The sequence below is a fragment of the Heterocephalus glaber genome, unplaced genomic scaffold, assembly GCF_053883595.1.
Source record: "Heterocephalus glaber isolate CG9 unplaced genomic scaffold, H.glaber_assembly_v1.0 deba00000122, whole genome shotgun sequence".
Lineage (NCBI taxonomy): Eukaryota > Metazoa > Chordata > Mammalia > Rodentia > Bathyergidae > Heterocephalus > Heterocephalus glaber.
The window spans coordinates 3,132,780-3,149,911 of NW_028258138.1; the positions used below are offsets into that span (position 1 = coordinate 3,132,780).

At 53.6% G+C, this 17,132-nt stretch overlaps 2 long non-coding RNA genes across 3 annotated transcripts; both read right to left on the minus strand.

Annotated features, from left to right (window-relative positions):
- Positions 1-6,017: 6,017 nt before the first annotated feature.
- Positions 6,018-8,125, minus strand: LOC147830310 (uncharacterized). Its single transcript, XR_015450740.1, has 3 exons — positions 7,525-8,125; positions 6,483-6,686; positions 6,018-6,402 (listed from the first exon to the last, which is right to left on the minus strand). It is a non-coding gene; the product is annotated as an uncharacterized LOC147830310 (long non-coding RNA).
- Positions 8,126-12,499: 4,374 nt separating this feature from the next.
- Positions 12,500-17,117, minus strand: LOC101716457 (uncharacterized). Of its 2 annotated transcripts, XR_015451360.1 has the most exons (4): positions 16,986-17,117; positions 15,158-16,289; positions 14,766-14,825; positions 12,500-14,675 (listed from the first exon to the last, which is right to left on the minus strand). It is a non-coding gene; the product is annotated as an uncharacterized LOC101716457 (long non-coding RNA). The 2 variants fall into 2 exon arrangements; XR_001183312.3 differs by having other exon boundaries at positions 12,500-14,825.
- Between the last annotated feature and the right edge of the window lie 15 nt (positions 17,118-17,132).

Genomic DNA, 17,132 nt, shown 5'->3' on the forward strand with positions numbered 1-17,132 from the left:
CCAAACCTCTTTGGTACTTTTTCTAGTCTTCTGATTCCCACAGATATCAGGTGGCTGGCTCTTATTTCCTCCCAGGAGCTAAGGGTCTAGTGTATTCAAGGCTCTGCAACTTCCTCTGGCTCCAGCCCAAGGGTTTCCTGCTTGGCTGGCTGAGGGTTTAAAACAAAAAGTAACTTCTCCACAAAGAATGCGTCTGCTTCCGCTGCTGGGCTGGGTCACACCCTTCTGGGGCCGTTCCTGGGTGGCCCAGTCACTGGCCCTGTGTGACTCCTGGCTTTTCCAAGTTCTCTGGCTGGACTCCGGAACTAGTTGAGGGTTAACAAATGCTCTTGGGACAAATGCGGTTTTCTGACATGCTGCCTTGTGGGGTTCTTATTTTCCATGCATACTGGACCAAGCAATTCCTTATTTTTCAGTTTTTGGTGACAAGGTCCCACTATGTAGCCCAGGCTGGCCTTGAACTCATGGAGATCCTCCTGCCTTGGCCTCTCAGAGTGCTGAGATAACAGGCATGCGCCTACCATCCCCAGATTCAAACAATTTTTTAGTGTCTTCTTACTGGCTTTTAAAAAAATTTTATATTTGTCCTTCAGAAATTATTTTCAGTGGACAACTTGATAGCACAAAACCAAATCTGCCCTGTCGGCTAAATTTCAGGGACCTGGAAGCCATGGCAACAAACCATGACTTCCTGTTCTCACCGCCACGCTGACCAACTGACTTGGGGCCTGGAAATGAGGAGAAATGCAGTGCGGCCAGCCCTGCAGGACACGGGAAAGCCATGCTCCTGTCTCGGGGAGCAGCCCACTGACCGCTGTCATTTAGGTGCTGTCACTGCCCCAGGGAGGCGCTGTCTGAGCCTCTCCCACCCCGTCCCGTCCCTAAACCTCACCTCCAGCCAGGTCTGTTCTCAGCCCGACTTCCGAGCACCCTCTCTCCAGCAGCCTCCCCTCGCTTCGCAGGGTGCCTGGGACCATCTGTGGCCTGGCCTCGGCCGGAAGTCCTCCCTGAACTCCGTCCTGTGCCTCCTGGGATGTCCCAAGGATGTCAGCTTCCTGGACCTCACCTGCAGCCTGCAGCTCAAGGGGGGCTGGGCACAGAAAGGTGACACAAGCTCCTCCGAGATGAGGGGACAGGAGCGGCCCCAGGCTGGCTGCATGCAGGCATCACACATGAAGAATGAGGTTCACACGGCTCACTCCTCAGGTGCTCCAGTCTTCCTCCCTGACTGCTCAGTTTTGAACACTCAGTTGTGCATGTCTTTTGCACACATCTCCAACAGGGAACTTTGTGTCTCAGTTCTTCTGCATCCGCTCCCCAGGCTCACCAGCAACGACCACATAGTCACCTCTACCGACCAGTGAGTTCAAGTCGGTCCAGGACCCCGGGTCCTTGGGACCCTCCAGCGAGATCACAGCCTGACAGCAGGGCGGAGCAGGGCGGCGACGTGGGTGCCCTCCTCTCGGTCCCCAGAGCGGCTTCCTGCTGTGCCCGGGCTGCTCTGATGGTGGACCAGACAGCCCTGCAGCTTCCACCGCAGCGCAGAGCCAGCCGGGACAGAACTGAGCATTCAGAGTGCCGGATGCTGCAATCAACACACTGCAGTACGACAGAGGAGAAAAACCACTTACACATCTGGCGCCTCCATCAGAGTCCTGCGGGGGCCAGGCCTCTCCGAAGCTTCAGCTAACACAGCACACAGGCAGCTGGGGGACAGAGACAGAGTGTCCCCTGGGGACCCTAAGATGAGGAAAGGTGCACAGGGATGCCTTCCTTCTCTCCAGGGACTTGGTCTGGAAAATGAAGCTGTTTTTCATCAACACACTAATACTGACACGCATGGGTGTGTGATTCTCATTTTTAAAGGAGTTAAACGGTTTTTTTTTGGTACGGGGCATCAAACTGGGGTCCTTGTGCTTGCGCAGCAGGCGGTGAGTTAATAGGAATTTTTAAACAGGTTCACTTCTAACTTTTAAACATCGATAGACAGAAACCAGAGCATCCAAAATACCCCCAGTCAGTTTAAGCGTAAAAACGGGCCCTGAGATCACAAAAGCTTAGAACTGCTGTGGTGGACTCCGGGTGGGGACACAGGGCGGACTCTCGGGACCACTTCCTTCAGGCCCCGTGCGCCCCGCCTCGCGTCTCCGCGTCTCAGTCTCCCGTCCCATCCGGGTCCCTGTGCCCTCTCTGGCGGCGCCCCGCCCCCGGGGGTCACCAGCGTCCTCCGCGCTTCTGGCACCCCCTCCCCTCCCACTCCCTGCCTGGGACTTTGGCCCCCTCTTCGGGGAAGTGCTGGCTGCTTCCTGGGATCGTCAGGAAGTCGCATCTCATTAAAAACAGCAGCAACCAAAGTGGCCAGGCTGGTGGCACAAGCCTGAAATCCCAGCACTGTGAGAGGCAGAGGCAGGAGGATCGCAAGTTCAAGCCCAGCCTGGCCAGTTTAGCCACCTGGGGAGAGCTTGTCTCAAAATAAAATACAAAGAAGGGTTGGCAGGTGGCAGCTCAGTGCAGAGGCCCCAGGTTCCATCCCCAGTAGCTGAAGGAGAAAGAGAAATGAGTGGAAGTGGAAGGACTTTGGTTTCCATTCTGTACCAATGTTTCTACGAACATGTTCCTAGGGACGGGAGGTCCTGTCCTTGTCACAGAGAGGTTAGGACCTCCCTGCCCCTCTCGCCTCTGCTGACCTGTGGGCTGGGCAGCAGGGCTGTGGCTGGTTCCGGGATGCACCCAGGGCTCGGGTACCTGTGGCTAAAATCCTACACTTGTGCAGAGTGGGTCTCGGACCAGGCATCTCCTGCGTGGACCATGCACCCGAGCTGGCTTCCTTCCATGGCCGCGATTGTCCAAGCCTAGAGTCCCAGAATGTTCTCAGGACTCTGGGGAGCCAGGGGAGCTTCAGGGCATGGCCCTCACCGTGCAATGGCTGGGAGGCAGTGAGTGATTCACACCTGAAGTTCACCTGGAGCACCTCTCTGTATGGACCTCGCCGATACCGACCTCAAACTGGATTCCACCGGCAGGAACAGGAAGCTGATTTCCAGAGCATTTGTTGCAGGAAGCAATGCTCTTGGCTCCCGCCAGTGACAATTCCAGTTCAGGCCACAATAGCCATGAAGGTGGCCGGTGCCAGAGTGTGCCAGCCCAAGACCTGGCTGTAGAAATACCATTTGCGGAGAGAAATAACACCAAACTCAGTGTCTTCTCGTAGCGTGTTGTGGATGCCCTCTTGCAGGCTGGAAGTCAGGGTGCCTGGTAGGAATGTCCTCTCATGGGGACGCGGCCCACCTCTGTGCCTGCCAGCCAGGCTGGTTTTGATCTTGCAGTGAAGATGTCTCCTCTAGACCTACTGAGAAAGCCTGCATTTCTCTGTCAAGTGACAGGGTCAGACCGTGAGTCCACAGACACCTTGTTGTGGTTTAGATCTAGATGGCCCCCAAAGCCCCATGCGCTCATAGGTGGGGCTTTGGGGAGCGACTGGAGCCAGGTGATACGGTCAGTGGATTGGCCCACAGAGGGCTTGTAGCTGAATGTGAGGTTGGGAGGTGAACTGTGGCCGGGGAGGCAGTGCTGGGAGCTGGAAGGGCCTGTCTCGGCTTCCTGCCACCCTGGCAAGAGCAGTTCTCCTCACCACCCCTGCTGTGCCGCCTGAAACCTCTACTGCAAGCCAAAATAAACTTCTCCTCCTCAGAGCTGTGGGTGTTGGGTTTTGGCCCAGCAAGGAGAAAGTGACTAAGACACACCTCTTTCAAGAAGGGACCAGAAAAAGTAGAAATCTACTCAGTAAAAGTGCTCGCCTTCTTTCCAGAGAGAGGAACAAAGGTAGTTTCCACTTTTTCATTGAATGCAGTGGCCTGCGCCTTCTCCTCCCTCCCTCCCTGCCCCACTCCGTCCATCCCTCCCCTCTTTCCAGTATCATAATTAGGGAGATTCAGGAAGGGGCAGACGCTGACTCAACACCTGTGGCCTCGGGGACTCTGTTTTAGAACCACGACAACTCAGGGAGGGCGGAATTACATCCACGTTACAGATGTGGACGCTAAGGGTCTGAGATGTGTTAGAGCTGATCAAGGTCACAAAGTGGTGGGACTCAGTCCTTCCCACGGGTGCTGATCACACCGTGTTGTGATTACATGTCCCTGCCACCTCCTCCACCCAAGAGCTCTGAGTGATTTGAGCAAGAGCTCTCCATAGATTCTGGCTTCCAGCTCCTAAAATCATGCTCGAATGTGGCAGACTTTCAGTGCATTTTGAACGAATGAACAAACAAATGAACTCTGTGGAGAGCAATGGAATAAACTGAAGACTTCATTTGGTTTTTGCCCTAGCTAATGGATTAATAAAAATGACATATCTTCATAACCTTCCGTGGAATGTTTTGAGATAGGCACACATTGTGAAATAGTAAAGCCAGGCTAATATACCCAGCACCTCACATGCTTATTTGTGTGTGTGCGTGTGTGCGTGTGTGTGTTTGTGTGTGTAGCAAGAACATGTAGATCTATCCCTGCATTGGTCAGCTTTCCATGGCTGTGACAAAATCCCTGAGAAAATCAGTTTCGAGGAGGAAGGGTGATTTGGCTCATGGTTTCAGAGGTGTCAGTCCACAGTTGGCTGGGTTGCTCTGGGGCCAGATGAGACACAACATCATGGTGGTGGGAATGGTGGAGGGGTGAGGGCACTGCTCACCTCGTGGCTGGCAGCAAGTGAGGCCAGAGGGAGAGGCTGGGTCAGATACACCTTCCCAGGGTTTGCACCCATGACCTACTTCACCCAGCAAGGCCTGGCCACCCAAAGTTTCACCCTTCCCAATAGCCCAGTAAGCTGTGAGTCCATAAGTGACTTAATCCAGTCGTGAGGTAAGAACCCAAGTGATCCAGTCACCACCCAAAGGTCCCGGCTCTGAACTCTGCTGCGTCGGGACCAAGCTTGCGACCTTGAGCTTTTGAGGGACAGTGGAGCTCCTTTACCAACATCTCCCCTTCTCCTCTGGAAGCAACCATCCTACCCTCTGCCTTCATGGTTTGGCTCTTGGATCCCACGGCTAAGTGAGGGCTCACGAGTGCTTTTCTGTGCCCGGCTTAGTTCACTTGGCAAAACGGCATCTGTGTTTATCCACGTTGTCACAGCTGATGGGATTTCCTTCTCCTGAGAGACTGAACAATGTCCTCTGTGTGCCCACACTGGTTTTTCTTTATCCCCTCGTCCATTAATGGGTGTTTAGGTAGCATCCACATCTTGGCTGCTGTGCACGATGCTGCAGGTAACATGGGGTGCACACAGCTCTTCCACACACCGACTCCATTCCTTTGGCTCCACGCCCAGAGGGGATGTTGCTGGGTCAAGTGGTAATTCTATTTTTAATTTCTCAAGAACCTCCATACTGGGCCGGGGATTTAGCTCAGTGGTTCCGCCGCCTCCCTCGAAAGTGCAAGGTCCCAAGTTCGATCCCCAGTACCAAAAAAAAAAAAAAAAGAACCTCCATACTGTGTTTATTATAATGGCAGTGACTTCTTTTGATTTGACTTTGTAAACTCTAGGCTCCAACTATGCCTGTGCCACTTTTCGTACCTAGAGTTGGGTGAGTACAATGATGATTAACTTAGCCACCTCTGGCCTTTTGGAAAAGATGCAATGAAAAGTCCTCCGGAGCCGCAGTGGCAGAGACCAGGCCTGGGCTCCCGAATCCCTACCCACAGGCCACTGGGCGAGTGCAGGGCGCAGTCAAGGTCCCGCTACCAACTCTCTACCCACCTTCGGGTCACTGCTGGTGGAGACCACTGGGTCCCAGCTGGGCCGTCACCCTGGAATCTGCTTCCTGCCATGTGACCAAGAGGCTGCCATGGGGTTTGGTAACTCGGGGATCAGATCCAGATCCTGCTGACCAGCCACACCTACTGCAGGGCTGGTGGGACAGCAGGTGGAGGGACAGGTGGCCCCAGACAGGGTCCCCGGAAGCTCCCAAACCCATCCTACCCACAGAACTAAGTTGCAGAAAAAGTGTTCAGAATGCATCAGCAAGCAGCATTAAGGGATTTATTAGGTGGCAACTTAAAAGTACGGGCTCAAAGAAATAGAGTGTGGGTCCTCAAGGGAGGGAGGCTCCTTATGACCCGAGCCTGGTGTATTTATGGGGCTTGGGTGTCTTCAGGATGGGCGATCTGGGGTGTGTGTGCTGCTTTCCATCAGTCACCCACCCAGCAGCTGTGTCGCAGTGCAAACCTGCAAACCGTTTCCCTGTGTGAAGCTGAGATCCACTGCCCACTCCTGCCTCTGCTTCCTGCAGGGCAGAGTCTGTGGGAGGAAGCACTGCTCACAGGTGCAAAGCTTGGCCCAGGGCCCAAGTCACAGGCTCCAGGTGTCTGAAGACCCCAGGGAGATTTTCTTTTAAAAGTGTGTTTCCTGGAAGGGAAAAAGGCTTCAGTAACTCTGTGTCCTGAAGCTGCAGTTTAAAAGTCCACTTTTCCTCCCCGCCTTCCTACCTCTTGGTATTGCCAGTCTCCGATCCCTGGCCCAGCATGCACGGCCGGGCAGAGCAGGGTCCTTTGTCCTTCCCTGGCATTCTGCCTCTCTGAGCAGTGCCCAGCACCACCTTGGGATCCTCGATGTCCTGTTCCTGTGTCGCCCCTCTCCATGAGGACGGGGTCTGTGACTGAATCCCAGGACCCAGCCCAGACATCTGCCCTCTGCGAATATGTGTGCGAAGTCTGAGTGAACAGTGAGCAAACTGACCAAGAATCCCTGTAAGGCTCACAAGGGATCCGCCTCCTCCTCCCTCTTCTCAGTTCATCTCACTGCAAATTTACCTGCTTTTTAAAAAACAACCTGGGGGTTCCAAGTAAGGACAAGATGACTCACTCTTCTTTTTTTTGAGACAAAGTCTCACTGCATAGTTCAGGCTGGCCTTGCACTGACAGTAATCCTCCTGCCTCAGCCTCCAAAGTGTGAGGATTACAAGCGCATACCACCATGCCTGCTGGGGTCAGAAGTGCATTTTAACAGGATCCTCAGAGAAGTGCAGCCGGCAGCCTGACTGAGGATTCTGCACAGAGGGATCTGGGGGGCCTGGAGGTCAGAGGGCATCTGGGCTGCTAGAGCTGGGGGAGTCCTGTTCTGGGCCTGGCTGTCTCTTCTCACAGGAGCACTTGGCCCCTGGGAGCGAAGCAACCTGACACTCCTGCGGGGCAGCGATTTACCCCTTTCCCTTGGTTCCGATCCCCTACCTGAATGAAATCAGACCGAGCCAGCATTGGCTGAGAAGGCGCAGGCGCGCAGGTGGGTGTCTGTTTGCCTGTGGCCTGGCCTTGTGCACAGAACTTAGCTGAGCTCCAGCAGCATCCATGCCCCAACATGCAGGGAACAGGGCCGCGAACCAGAAGCCCGGTCAGGTTTGGGTCCAGGAAACGCAGGCAGTTCACACAGCAGGTGAGCTGGCCCCGGCCACTCGGGGGATCACACACAGGCCGCTGAGCCAGGCAAGGAGGCCGTGTGCCGGGGTAAAGAGGAGGGTTATGGAAAGCTCACCCTGCGGAGGTCACCACCCGCTGCCTGGTGGGGCGGGCCCCTCACGGTGGGGAGCAGAGGGGAGGCGAGCAGACGCGATGGGTCATTGCACTGCGGATCCTGCGTCCTGCGGCAGCTTCAGCTGCTCCTCCTCCTAAGGCGAAGGAAGCGGCTCCGCCTCCGGGGCTCTGGGCAGCTGCACTTTCCGTGGCTTCTCCTGGGCCCAGCAGAGGAGGTGTGGGCTGTGTGCTCAGCAGGAAGAAGTTGGGAGAAGTCGGCTATCCCTAAGGGAAAGAACCTAAACTTCACAGTTCCATTTAGAGAGGCTGGCTACAATATTGAGAAGACAAAAATTAATTTTACAAATAAAACAGAAACCGCTAAAAGCGCCAAGGCCTTAGCACACAATATCGACATGTGCGGTGTGATCAAAACATGTGGTGAATGTTTACATTTTAAAAATTTGTTAGAGTACAGTCACCAATGATCCCACTCCCAATACTCCCTCCTTTGCTCTGAACACTCATCCCATGGTCCTGGCCGCTCCCTGCAGCAGCTCTGAGTTCCTCTTTCCTGAGTGTCTTTGTGCAGTGTGATCAGAAATACAGTGACTGCTGCTGCTGCGCGCTACCCAGCAGAAAGGCAGCTGCTAAAAACAGGACGCTGTGTCCTCATCCACCTTAGTCACCTGATCTGGCACTGTGTGACTTCTGGCTCTTCCCCAAGGTCAGAATGACCAGGACAGGGAAACATTCTGAATCCATTCAGGACTTCGAGGCAGCCAGGACAGTGCAGCTAAGGACGCTCGGGAGAGAGGAAGTGAAAAGGACGATGGGAAAAGTGTGTATGTTGAAGGGGACTAAAGGCAATTTGTCTTTTACTTTATGCATTTTTTTAATAATTTAAACATTCGCCTTTTATTGACAACACCTTGTCCATCAGGTGGCCGATCCAGAATCCTCCCTGGAAGGGGTCTCCAGCGAGGCTCTGCGTAGACAGTGCCTCTGAGTCAGGACGCTGCCATATCTGCTGGTGCCTGCGCTGTGCAGACACCGGAGGGAAGGGAACCTCTGGAGCGGACAAGGGTGAGATAGCAGTGCGAGCAGGTCTTGGCTCTGTCCCACAGTCAGAACCCTCAGTGCGGCTTGTAACGGTTGCTGGGGGATCTGGGGCCACTGCCCCTGAACACCTGCAGCTCAGACACACCCAGCACGGCCCAGACCAGCTCCACGGGGACACAGGGCGCGGAGAGTGCGGGGCTGCAGGGCCATCTTCCACCGTCCTGCACCAGGGACAAGGGGACATTTGTCTCAGGGAAGGGGTGATGTCTGCACCTCTGCAGTGGCTGCCAGAGCCATGCATATGTGCACCTGCCTGGACATGACTGCCACCCCCAGCCTGGGGTCAGCACCAGAACCCAGGGGCCTGGGGATGGTGGGCAGGGATGTGGTGGGAGGGGAGGGCTCAGGTCAGACCCGGGGCCCTGAGTGCATGAACTTGGGTTTTCTCCAGGGTCCCTGGGAGCCAGGGGAGTTGTCCAGGTGATGTCACGAGAGGCAGAGGGCTGGGAGATGAATAAGGAAATCGAGTCCCGAGTTCAAAAGGCAGGTTGGGCTGTTAAGAAAATAGAAGGCAAAGGACCATGAGCTGTGGGTGGGAGGTCAGGAGGACTCTGGGCTGTGGGTGGGCGGGAAAGGAAGATGCCGCCCGCTGCTCCGCAGGCACAAATCAGGCAACGCCCAGCCACCGGAGAGTCTCAGATTCCGCACGCTGGACTGCTGCAGCCGTGGTCACAACAAAGAGCTACCCAGGCGCAGCACAAAGAACCAAAGTCTCTCCTAAATTTCTGTTTGGAGAAAGAGGAACCAAGCAGGAAAAGAAAAATAGAGCATTTTTAGAAAATAATGATAACGATATAATGTGTCACAATTTGGAAGTGCAGTTAAATTGGCATTCAGAGTAACGTGTATTGCCAGAAGATTTATAGCCAAGAGAATTAATATAGTCAGCCTCTAGAAAAGGAAATCCCAGCTGGGCAAGGCAGCACGTGTCCGTAACCCCAGCACCCCAGGAGGCAGAAAGGCCACAAGTCTGACCCAGCCTGGACCACTTATCCTTTGGGGGAGGCCATGCCTCGCAAAGTAAAAAATAAAAGATAAAAGCAAATAGCTGGGGGATGTAGCTCAGCGTGAAGGCCCCAGATTCAACTCCTAGTACTGAAAAAAAAATCCTTAGAGTAAAGCATGAGAAATAAGTCATAAGCAAATCTGATCTAAAGGTGAGAGAGAGAATGAGAATAAACATACCACCTAAGAATAAAAGAAAAATAACTGTAAAAACAGGAGAAATGGGAAAAAACATAAGCCTGTTTTATTTGCCTTTTAAATATAGCTTGAGAACTTGGATTAAGATGAATAGTTTCATAAGAAAATAGAATTTATCAAACTGATTCAGTAGGTAGAGAAAATCTAACCAAATTATTTCTGTAGAAAACATTGAGAAAATTATCAAGACACAGCCTCCCCAAAACACGAGGACCTGGGTTTCTAACACAAGTTCCACCAGCTTTCTAGAGCATTGAATTCCATATGCAGAGCCTCTAAGAAGGAGAAATCGCCCAGGCTGGCCTTGAACCTGTGGTCCTCCAGCTTCACCCTCCTGGGTACCTGGGATCACAGGCATGGGCCACCACACCCAGCCCGGCCTGCCAGACTCGGAGATGGAGACGGAGCTGCCCACATGACCAGGGCGACAGCCTCACAGCTGGCGTCAGGACCCCAAGCCAGCGCTGCCAGCGCTGAGGCCCTGTCTTCCCACTGCAGCTGTGTGGATGGATGACTGTTCCTTTCCTGCCCTTCGGCGTCACTTTTTTATGCAGTTTCTTTAGGGTGAGTGGGGTAGGACCCCAGTAACCTAATCATGTAATCCACCACCTTCTTAGATCTAAGGGAGTCTGGATTCCTCCACAGAAGATGAAAAGACAGAAAATCAGAAAATTTTTCATAAAATAGGGACTTAGAGATACTCCTTCAATGTCATAAGACGTGTATCTCTCAGCCCCTACTGTCAGTGTTTAAAGTCGGGACCAAAATAAGAAGACCTATGACCAGGCAACACTGTCCTGGAAGCTCCGGACAGTGCACTCAGACAGGAAAAAGAAAAGGGAGGCTTAAAATAGGAAAAATTATGATCACTGCATACAGCTGATCACCTGCAAACCCTGAAAATACTCACAAAATCTCAAGCAAAACAATTCACCAGGAAATCATGATGTGAAACTGAAGGCGATCATGAAGTAATAGAAATCATGTTCACCAACAACAGTTAAGAAATTTAATGGGATAAAAAGTTTCATCTGCAATAACAATAAAAAGGAAATACTTAGAAATAATAAGAAACTAGAAAGACCAAGATGCAGACAACTTTTGAATACCCCTTAAAAAGGAGAAAAGTAAGCAGAGCATGGTGGTGCACATCTGTGATCCCAGCACTCAGGAGGCTGAGGCAGGAGGATCACTGTGAGTTGGAGACCAGACTGGACTACATAGGGAGTTCAAGGCCAGCTTGAACTACATAATGAGACTCTGGCTAAAAAAAATAAATAAATAAAATTTAAAAATTACAAATGGAAATATACTTCTGCCTCTTAGGATAATTTCACATCAGAAAGTTGTTATGTCTCCGTAAGTTAAAGTATAAGTAAAAATTCTAATATGTATTTTTGGGGGAGGTCTATAATGCCTACATAAAAAGATAAGAATTGCCATTTTGAAAACTTTGGAAAAGAAGGTAATGTGGATGAAGTAACCATGATGGCTATTAAAAAGTAGTATAACTTTTACCTGAAACAACATGGCACTGATTGGACAGGCCTAAGGAAAGAGAAATGCAAACACAAAGAAGCCAGGTGTGGTGGCACATGCCTGCATCCTTGCATGCCTGTGGGCTGAGGCAAGAGGGTTGCAACCTCAGGCCTATACTGGGCAACCTAGCCAGCCACTCAGTGAGATCCCGTCTCCAGAATAACAAAAGCTAGGCCCGTGGGCACATACCTATAACCCAGGAATACAGGAGGAAGGGACGCAACTCCCAGATCTGCTAGATATCTGAAACACAAGTTTGTGCTCTCTAAAATCGAAGACTGAATTCTAGGAACTGAGGTTCAGAGTAGGAAGAATTTATTGAGAGAAGGAAAGCTTCTGCCTAAGAGAGACAGAGGGGGACCGGAAAGTGGGCTGCCCGCCTGCCCCACTTCTCAAAGGTGTTTTATGGGGCAAAGCCACAAGGTGAGGCGGGTTCAAGGCGGGACAAAACTACAAGACCCAGTGGAAAATTACAAGGTGGGCGTGAGGTGGGACAAAACCATGACCAACCAATGAGATTACAGGTACGGTCACCCAGGTGATATTGATTAAGTGGGGGTCAGATGGGAAGACAAGTCGTACAGGAATTTCTGGAAAGGGAATGGGGTAGGGAGATTAATGTCTATTTAGAATATCACTCACTGCTATTCCTCTCTAGGGGAAGTAGATGGGTGCAGTACCTCTTTCTTTTTATAATGTTAACCAGTGAATGTGCCTCAGTTGTTTTTCGATGCTGAGGGCCCAGCTTTGTCCAACTGCCTTATAATAATTTCTAACTCACGTAGCTATCTGCAGTACCAGCACTCTGGCAGGCTGACACAGAAGGATCACAGGTTTGAGCTCAGCCTGGGTAACTTTGTGATTTAGCTAGACCTGGAATCAAAATTTAAAATATTTTAGCTGGACATGGTGGCACATGCCTGCAATCCCAGTACTTGGGGAGCTGAGGCAGGAGGATCACTGTGAGTTTCAGACCAGCCAGGGCTACATAGTGAGTTCAAGGCCAGTCTGAATTACATAGTGAGACCCTGTCTCAAGAAACCAAAAAAATCAAACTTTGGGGGGGTACCGGGGATCAAACTCTGGTCTTTCCACTCGCGAGTCAGGTGGCTACAATTAATTTTTTTTGCTTAAACTCTTTTATTGGTACATGTTAGGTATACAATACGTTTGCATTTATCATTGGGTGCTTGTACCTGTACATCATGTATCTTGGTTATTTTTTCTCCGTTCCCTGCCCTCCCTTCACCCGCTCCACCCTTCCCTATTTACAAAGACTTTGTTTCTTTTCTCGTCATTTTTCCTTTCCCTTCTTTCCTTTCCCCTTCCCCTCCCACTTCCCCTACCCCTTTGGACCTTTTGTTCCTATTTCAAATTATCAACTATTTGTTTTAAAATTAAATATTTTTAAAGCCTGGGAGTGTGGCTCCGTGTGAAGAGTCCTGGGCTCCACCCCCAGTACCAGAAAGAGAAATGAAAAGAAGAGGGAGGGCAAGGGAGATGAGAGCAGAAGAAGGTCCACAGCAACGAAGGCTGCATGGTGTGTGTGACCCCAGGTAGAAGGCGAGGACCCAGTACATGTTGTTGAAACAGTGGGGACACGTCTGACACTGTCACGGGAAACAGGAACTATGACATCTCCCAACCTGTTAACTGCATGATACACCCAGTTCTTGTCCTCTGGAAATCAAAGAATGAGTCCTAGGAATGACAGAGGTTAAAAGTAGGAAGATAGGGCTGGGGATTGAGCTCAGTGCTTCCGCCACCTGCCTCCAAAGCAGAAGGTCCCAAGTTCGGTCCTGAGTTCAATTCCTGGTTCCAAAAAAACCCCCAAAAGTAGGAAGATATTTATTGATAGGACAGCTCCTGAGGGGCAGGAAGGGTCCCGAGGGGGTGGCCAAGGACCCCACTTTACAGAGAAGTTGTATAGGGTGAAACCCACATGGGCCACGCCATGAGCACCCAATAAGGTCACAAGCGTAGTCACCTAGGTAACGGTTTCCGATTGGGAAGCAAGTCACGAACCAAGGGTGGATGGAGAGAACAAGGATTTTCCTAGGGGACAGTGGGTCCGGAGGTCTCTGGTCACCCCCAGGGTGGTCGATGCCCATCTACACTCCCCTAGGCCCAGTTCTTTGAAGAAGCGTGTGGGTCTGGTCATCCTGTCTCCATCCCGAGGCCTGGTCTTCAGCCGATGTGCAGCTGTGCTGTGTTTCACCTTTGTCCTGGCCCTCTCGAGGACCCAGCCCTATCTGACTGCCTCTAATATTTCTACCTAGCTCATCTGTCTATAAAAACTCCAGGAGATGGTCAGTGCAGATGGATAGAAGATTCAGATATTAAACATGAAACCATAGCTCTCCAAACCTGGACCCAAATCCATTAAAAACTCCAGCAAAATTCTAACACTCGTGCTCATGTACACGTTTCTCAAAGGTGAAAAAGAAATAGAAAACTGACACACAGCCAATACACAAAAGCCAAAGGAGCTGACAAACTTGGAAAAAATATCACAGATTTTAATCTGCCTATTTAAAAACTAAGCGTCACAGGTGGCGTTTCCCAGGCATCAGGCTTTGCCTCAGCTCATCTGGGTACCCGCCCTGCGGTCTCCGGCGTACCGGCGCCCTCTCCTGGCAGGGAGGGGTGAAGCAACGAGAGAGGCTGTATTCCAGCCCCAACCGGGCCCAACAGGTGCGGCCGGGCTGGGAGCCACCCCAGGCCCAGCGGAGCAAGCTTCCCCTCCGTGGTGGCCCCCGTGTCTAGGCGACGTCCCGGGACATCCGTGTACACTTGTTTAAAAATCTGCCACACTCACCACCTTCCTCCTCTGGGGACAGAAATGGGACCAGGGTGGGAGAAGGCAGAGAAGCAGGCCTGCTCCGGAGGCAGGGAGCACCCTGCTGTGGGATTCTCTGTCTGTGGTCGACGGGTCCTGGGAGAGTCGGGCCATCTGCTGTCCCCGCCGGCGGACTCAGGGGCACCGTGGACCTTTCTGCCACCAAGTAGGGTCCCCGGGGTTTCTCTCCCTCGTTGGTGTCCCACAAAAAGAACTGGACAGGACACAGAAAAGGCAGCCAGGTGGAAATGCGCTCTTTGGGGCACAAGCGGAGGATGAGGAAGTCTTTATCCTCCAGATTCCCGGGTTATCTCCTTCTCGTGCAAATGAGGCATTGGGCAGTCACCCTATCACTGGGCATCAGACAGTTAGAAGTAGACATATGTAAATGAAGGATCAACAACAGCGTCTTTCGATTGGCTGTGCCCCTATGCAAATGAGGGATTGAAAACAGCATCTTCTGATTGGTCCTGTGAACAGCACCAGATACCAAATGAAGGACTGAAGATCCGGTGCCTGCAGCCTGGGCCCTGCAGTCTCTAGCCCGGCCGACTCCTCACCTGCAACCTGTGCCCCAGGGTATTTGTCTGCTCAGCAGCCGGCGGCTCAGGAAGGAAGTACTTGCAAAAGAGAAAAGAACGGGAGCCTCTAGAAGTTGCTGGCGGTGCCCTTGTGGGCGGCCCGTCCCAAGTTGGGCATCACAGAAGCACCAGAGCTGGCCCCGCCCCTCCCGGGCCCCGCCCCATCCCCGCCCCGACCCCCCCCCCCCGCGACTGAGGCGCAACCCTCCGAGGCCCCGCCCTCCCCGGCGTCCCCTCGGGCCCCGCCCCTCCCTGGCCCCGCCCCTCCCGGCCCCCCGCCTCTGGAGCAACTCGTCTGGGGATTCCCTGAGTTTCATTTCTGACACCCCGGGAGGAGAAACGAATAAAATCTGAAGCAATCAGGCCAATACCTTGAGACCGAGAGGACGTTCAGAAAACACCCCTCGGGCCTCGCGCGCCCGGGGTTTCGACTCCAGCTCCTGAGCTGCGCGCTGGGCCGGTCCTCAGTCAGGATGCCGGGCCCGCCCAGCTACTCCATCCACCCCGCTGTCAACCTCGTAGGACCCGAGTCTGCCTGGGCGAGGCCCGGGCTCTCGGCCTTTCTTCCCAACCAACCGGAGTTGACTGAGGAGAGGCAGACCCAGCGGGGTTGAAGGAGAGGGTGGGGGTGCAGAAGCCAAGCAGGGCGTCTACAGCGAGCCGGGCAGCGTGGGGCAGTGCTGTCCCCACACTGGGGCACTCGGGCAGCCTTTCAGCAGGGTGCCACGCCTGGCATGCTGGTGCACACCTGTCATCCAGCCCTCAGGGAGGCTGAGGTGGGAAGTTCCAGCCCAGATAACTTAGTGATGTAGGAAGGCCCTAAGAATCAAAATTGTTAAAATGAAAACGGTTGTCATTGTGAAAGCCATGGATTCAATTTCAGGTACCACGAATTAGAATCCATGAGGATTTAAGGACTCCTCCTCAGAGGGAGCAGACCCCTGCAGCTGGGGTCCCTGGGGCACCAGGACCCCACAGGCTCCGGGACTGGGAAGGGGGCAGTGGGGTTGCCCGGCCTGAGGCCGATCCGAAAATCGCCCTGTGGGTGCAGTGTTTCTGCCAGGTGTGTTCAGTGCAAGCAGGAAAATCTATCTAAGAGGCCCGGGGCTGGCCGCGTGGGGGCCTGGAGGCGAGTGTGGGGAGGACGTCCAAGCAGGAGGAGCAGACTTCGGGCTGGGTCCGGGGCCAAGGGCACAGGTGCTTTGCAGCTTCACGGAGCCCAGCTGCCTTCTCTCAGGTTAAGCGAAGCAGCACTCGCTGCCGGGCAGGAGCGGGGTGTGAGCGAGCTGTGGGAACCAGTGGGAAGGGCCAAGCCCTCAGTGGAGCGGCTGAGGAAGGGCGGAGACCCACCCTGGGGTGCTGTGGGCCTGTGAGTACAGCACCCTGAGTGTGGGTCCACGCGATTCACAGCGAGGCTAAGATGGTGCTCGGCTGCCAGTGACCAGGACTTGAAGTAAGGGCTTGCTCCAAGTGAAAACTGCTGCTCTCCGTGAGGGTGGACGCCTGCGAGTGAATATTATCCATTGCTCTGTGTGTGAGCACGGCAACACTCGAAAACTGGCCTCTGTTCCTTAAGGCGCTGCCAGAACGCGCGACTCTTAGGAAGGGAATAGGTTCCCAAATCCAGGGCCCGGAGACGTCCAGGCAGGAGGGGCTCCCTGGGGAACCTGGAAGGAGGTGGCTGGACCCACCCAGAGGGATTCATGCCAGGGAATCTGCACCCTGGGCGCCTGGCCATGCCCCCTCCAGGCCTGGGAAGAGGTGACTCCCTGACTTTCATGGGGCCTGGGGCTTTCTGGGTCCTGTTCTGCAAAGAGCCTGTGGTTCCTGTTCTGCCCAGAGTGAGTTCGGGCTTCGCCTCCCCCTGGGCCTGCAGGCAGCCTCCCCGCTGAGCTCACAGCCCGGGACAGGACTCCCCGCAGTTCCTGAGTGGCAGGTGAGGGCCCAGAAGGCTCGGCGGGACTCAGGGGGCTCCTGGCCTGGGGGTGCCGGGTCCCAGGAGCTGGCAGTGCACAGCGCAGGGACCTGGCCATGTGGGCCTTGGCCGCTGATCCCTAGCCCTGGAATTTGGGTCACCCAGGCTCTCCAGGCTCCCTGACCCAGCTGGGTGGCTCTGGCGGGGTAGCTGCTCCCCACTCACAGCAGACTTGGGGGTGTCCTCAGGACTGGGAAATGAGCTAAGGGGGTAGCGGGGGATACCTGCGGCTTCCAAAGGGCTGTGACTCCCCAGGCGCTGCCTGTCCTGGAATGGGGGCCCCACTAACAGGCTCCCCTACCTGGGCGCTGGTGGCCCAGATGAGTTTCAGTTTCCATTTCCTTTCTGCTCAGAGCCTCCTCCTGCTAGGG